At 48.5% G+C, this 5,863-nt stretch overlaps 1 pseudogene across 1 annotated transcript; it reads left to right on the top strand.

Annotated features, from left to right (window-relative positions):
• Positions 1 to 1,860: 1,860 nt before the first annotated feature.
• LOC311329258 lies at positions 1,861 to 4,012 on the top strand (annotated as a pseudogene). Its single transcript, XR_014631338.1, has 3 exons — positions 1,861 to 1,936; positions 2,263 to 2,300; positions 2,539 to 4,012. The product of XR_014631338.1 is annotated as an uncharacterized misc_RNA (transcript).
• The last annotated feature ends 1,851 nt before the right edge of the window (positions 4,013 to 5,863 follow it).

The raw sequence follows: 5,863 nt of genomic DNA, 5'->3' as shown, positions 1-5,863 counted from the left end.
AGGCGCTCACACACACACACACCACACACACCACACACAGCCACCTCATGGTTCCGCAACGGCTCTTCGCTTCTTGTTTGCTGTTGATAAAGTTGCGTCCTTCAAATGGCTCTGGTGGTCAGCGAAGGGCCCGGGGGTTTATAAGCTCGCACCCTAACCAGGGCTCCGCCTCTGACAGGGCGGGGGGGCGGGGGGTTGATGACCCCTTGCTTTTAACTCTAGATTGATGATGATGATGATGAAGATGGAGCTACTGGTGTGTGTTTATTTCAGCGAAGGTGCAGAGTGACGGATCGTGGACACAGACAGGACAGGTCCCAGTTTGACATGTCCGTTGTCATGAGATTTATACAAATAAAGCTTTGATTGATTGATTGATTGATTGATTGATATATGGTACTGTGTATGTAATGGATAGAGAGGTATATGGTACTGTGTATGTAATGGATAGAGGGGTGGATATATGGTACTGTGTATGTAATGGATAGAGATGGATATATGGTACTGTGTATGTAATGGATAGAGAGGTGGATATATGGTACTGTGTATGTAATGGATAGAGATGGATATACGGTACTGTGTATGTAATGGAGAGAGAGGTGGATATGTGGTACTGTGTATGTAATGGAGAGAGAGGTGGATATATGGTACTGTGTATGTAATGGAGAGAGAGGTGGATATATGGTACTGTGTATGTAATGGATAGAGATGGATATACGGTACTGTGTATGTAATGGAGAGAGAGGTGGATATATGGTACTGTGTATGTAATGGATAGAGATGGATATATGGTACTGTGTATGTAATGGATAGAGGTGGATATATGGTACTGTGTATGTAATGGAGAGAGAGGTGGATATATGGTACTGTGTATGTAATGGATAGAGAGGTGGATATATGGTACTGTGTATGTAATGGATAGAGAGGTGGATATATGGTACTGTGTATGTAATGGATAGAGATGGATATATGGTACTGTGTATGTAATGGATAGAGAGGTGGATATATGGTACTGTGTATGTAATGGATAGAGATGGATATACGGTACTGTGTATGTAATGGATAGAGAGGTGGATATATGGTACTGTGTATGTAATGGAGAGAGAGGTGGATATATGGTACTGTGTATGTAATGGAGAGAGAGATGGATATATGGTACTGTGTATGTAATGGAGAGAGAGGTGGATATATGGTACTGTGTATCCATGGATAGTCCTAGTTAGTTTGAGGAGCTGAGCTGAGTCAGAGTGAATGGATCGATCCCAGCTGTTTGACTAGACCGTCCCAGGGATGAATCAACGGGTTTTGTTTGAGCACCATGTTTACCCGCCCCTGTGTTTACCTGCCCCTGTGTTTACCCGCCCCTGTTTACCCCCCCCTGTCCTCCATAAGGTACATGCTTTAGTCACAGACGGATTATGAAACGATGGGCCCCTGGGCACAGACACGCAAAGGGCCCCTACACCCGTTTCATTTATCACATTTTTGAATTTGCCCAATGAGACGACATCCAGTTTAAAGATGATTTGAGAAAACTCACAATAAAAGCAGTTTTATTCAGCTGGGTTTTGACTCGACCTCAACTCTGTGGGGAGGAATCTGCTTTTTGGATTTCTCCCCAAAAGAGCTGAAGGGCCCGTATTGCATAGAGTACTCTGCCCCTCTAAAGTACTATAAACACTCACTTAAAAACTACAGGTATCATGATATGGTTTCTTTCTTGTGACGTCTTCAAAGTGAATGTTGAGGCTATTGCTTCAGTTTTCAGCAGGATGTTTGAGGCTCCCATATTATGCAAATTAGTTCTAGCTACTTTGTTTTGGGAGAGCCAACATGCAGGTACCCCTACAGAGGTTACCTACCTGTCATTAGCTACCACCAGCTAGCGAGCTGACTGGCTACATCAAGGTGAACTATGGCCGGAGTGCGACCTCAGGTAATACGATTCTATGTATTTTGCTATAGACGTCCCGTTCCAAACGCATGAAAGCTATTTGTTTGTTTAGGGCGAAGTACTATGTTGTGCAATAGCTATAACTAGCTACAGTAGGTGTGTCAGTCAACTGACGTGGAAAGCTTAGCTTAGCCTATCTTATGGGTTCGAGATGTGTTCTACCGTCATACACAATACGCATAACGCGAGCCAATGCTCTTAAACTGGCTAGTTAGCTATATTGATTGATCAGCTGTCTTGACCCCATAATGCTCTCTCTCTCTCTCTCTCTCTCTCTCTCTCTCTCTCTCTCTCTCGCTCTCATATAGGGTGATCTGTTGAAAATGACGCACAGAGAAAATTGGAAGTAAGTTATTTTCAAAGTTGGTGTGTGTGTGTGTGTGTGTGTGTGTGTGTGTGTGTGTGTGTGTGTGTGTGTGTGTGTGTGTGTGTGTGCGTGTGCGTGTGTCTGTGTGTGTGTGTGTGCACGCGCGTGTCTGTGTGTGTGTGTGTGTGTGTGTGTGTGTGTGTGTGTGTGTGTGTGTGTGTGTGCGCGCGCGTGCACTTACTGTACAGCAAAGCTAAAACATTTGAAATTCAATCAGGTGACACCAGTGGACCTACTGCATGCAGCGCGGGACAGAGAAAGACGAAATATCAGCAAAATATACTCAACGTTGGAGAAAAACCAGAGAAGAAAAGAAGACACGAAGAAGACGTTAACCACACCCACAGAGCAGCATGTCTGAGGCGTGTGACGCTCCACCGGTGGCCCCGGTTGTCATTTATTGTGACTTGTGTACCGAGGACCGAAGACCGGCGCAGAAGACGTGCGTCAGATGTGAGATGTCCATGTGCACCGAGCATTTGCAGGACCACCTGACCGTCCCAGCGCTGAAGAGACACCCTCTCTCCCAGCCCATGGCCCCCACGCCAGGGTGTCACCGAGTGCCCTCACCACGGCAAGCTCGTGGAGTACTACTGCTTAGACGACCTGACTGTCGCGTGTGTGTCCTGCGCCATCGAGGACGAGCATCACCGCCACAACATGAAGACGTTCCCTAACGCTCACAGAGAGCTGGGTGAGAAGCTGAAGGTCGCGCAGGCGGCCTTGGCCCAAACCGAGCGGAAGTGCCTGGTGCTGGAGAGCTGGGAGAAGCGACAGAGGGGTCGGTTGAACCAATTCGGCGCGCGCGTCATCGAGGCGGTATCGAACCTCCGCGACCTCGCCCTGACCAGCGTCCAGAGCTCGGTCTCGGCGCGCGCGGCGGCCGTCAGAGCCGGTAAGAGCAGCGTACGGGCGGCGCTGGGCGAGGAGGACGCGTTCAGCTTCCTGCAGGGGTTCGCCGGGGCGCACCAGGCGGTGGAGAGGGCCCAGGCGCTGAGTCTGGGGAAGGGCCTGGAGCCCGGACAGGACAGGGAGAAGCTGGTTCTGGAGGTCCGGCAGAGCGGGTTCAAGGTGCGGGAGCAGGTGGAGCGGTTGTGGGCCTTCCTGCTGGCTCACGTCGATCCGGATCACCACGGAGGTGCCGGCGCCGCGGAGGCGCCCACGGGAGCGTCGGACGGTACCACAGAGCTAACCTTTGACCCTAAGACTCTGGGAAAGGGGATGTCACTGTCCAAAGATCTCACGAAAGTCTTCTACCACAGTCCGTTGGACCCCCACACTCTTCTGCTCCAGAGGAGCTCCTCCGATGTCATCAACCATAGCAGATGGATGGTCAAGCTCCCGGAGGACTACGATTGGATCATCGGTTTATGTGACGAAACATATCCACGAATGTGCCCGAATCAAACATTTTCTCGATAACGTCTATGTTTACGCCCTGTGTTGGCAAGATAACCAGCTCAGTTCTCTAAGCACCCAGTCATACGTTCAGACTGTTTTCACAGCGGACAAGTCACCATGGAGTTCCCCGAAGAAAGAACGCAGACTCCGCCCTCAGGTGACCAAAGTTCAAGGGTCAAACGGAGATGAAGACATTCCCCGCCCCGGCTACGTAGAGGTAGTCTGGGACATCCCCTCTGCCTCTTTGTCCTTCTACAGCAGGGCCAAATACAGCCAGAGGACCGAGCTACACACAGTCCGAGTAGAGGCCTCCGCCCTGACTCCCTTCGTCACCGCGGGGACAGTGGACGCCGCGACTAGACCGCCAAAACAACCGGAGCACCTTTGGTCCTGCTTGTGTGGAAAGGTTCACCAACAACAGCACGGCAGGAACCCGTCCTACCCTGGCGGTTCCCAGCAGCCACCCTGCAGCTGCGGGCGCGCCGTGTTCACGCCACACACACAGCTCCTCTGTAAACTAGTGCACATTGATGGTATGATGTGGTAAACGTGCACGTCTATACTGTCGCCCTGATATGTATGGGAACCCCAGCGACGGTCTATTTCTCACTGGTACCGAGTCAGAAAGCCCCCCCCCCCTTGGATGGGACCACTGATGTCAGGGGGAGGGTAGCCTGACTCAAGCTTTTGGGGATAAGCCTCGTCATTCGTTTATCACTGCCCAATCAATGGCGACGGATCTGATTTCCCGCCCAATCGGATTGAATCCAGACTATGTGAAACAACTACCTAGCAACCGCTCTGCTCAGATGATTGTGATTGGTTTAAAGAAACTTCCCTATTCCTGAATGTTAATGAGTCCAGACCTTTCTCCAGTGCTGGTGCTCCACAGTGTGGAGATTGGTCTGGCTATGCGTGACTAGGGAGAGGGTAACTCTGTTCTCTTTTGAAGAACATAGATGATTGTGTAGTTTGTGATGGGGTAACATAGTAGGCCATTGTGATTTGCCTAATCTAATCATAGTGTATCTGAGGTTGAATGGAATAAAAGGTACTGTGTCTCCCTCTAGTGGTACATAATAGACATGTAATATTTTTGATCTATATGCCACTGGGTTTATGATTGTGTGTGCAGATACAGTATGTGAACACGTTTACTGTTACTTTCATATCGATATTTCTTGTTCAAAATGTTAAACAATCAATAAATAAACCAACTTAAACAGAGATCTGGAATGTTTTTTTTATTGGCCAGACTTAAACAACTTTGAAATGTTGTAAAAGTGACATACAGTATAACTTTGGACAAAGTATAACATGTATGCACATAGAGAAACATTCGTAATACTAGAAATGATAGACGTATCTAACTTCCGTAGTTTGACGTATTTCCGACGCAAACAAGCTATGAGGGCGGGACATGCGTTTAGAGGAATTTGATTGGAACATTGACAAGTGGACGGGTTTTAAGAACTTTACACAGATTCGATTGAAGGATAGCGTTGATTGACGGGTGGATGTCGTGAGATTATTGGCCTAAAATCTAAGGTACCTGTTGTCGTCATTGCACGTGACCTACCGTTTTCCAGGAAGTAAGAAATGACATACTTTGATATAAGATTACAACAAAAGTAGAAATTTGTAATTTTTTGGGCATACATCGTTGAATAGGTGAACACTATGACTAATTATGTGAACCAAAATGGGACAGAATGCTTTTTTCATTTCAGTGCGACTTTAAGTGCAAAAATGTACTTTTTATATAAAGTGTTTATATGAATGGAGGGGACATAATAAACACCTCTGACACACAGAAAACCGACCTCAAAGCCTGTTGCACACCGTTATCACATCATCCCGAGGAAACATCGCCCCGCCCGGCCACCGTAACGGCGCAAACCGTTCCCAAACCGAACTCACCCCAGATGTCTTCGCTCCAGCTACGTAGGGTACGCTGCGCTGCTTACGTAGGCTACGCTGCGCTGCTTACGTAGGCTACCTACGCTACGCTGCTTACGTCGACTACGTCACCCTGACGCACCAGCTGGTCAGCTAGCCCAACCGTCACTAGCCACCAGGCTAGCGAGCTAACCGGCTACATCGAGCTGAACTATGGCCGGGGTGCAACCACAGGTAATAAA

The sequence above is a fragment of the Borostomias antarcticus genome, assembly GCF_949987555.1.
Source record: "Borostomias antarcticus genome assembly, contig: scaffold_1272, whole genome shotgun sequence".
NCBI lineage: Eukaryota > Metazoa > Chordata > Actinopteri > Stomiiformes > Stomiidae > Borostomias > Borostomias antarcticus.
Note: the sequence above shows the minus strand (reverse complement) of the source record. Positions and strands in the feature narration are given on the sequence as shown.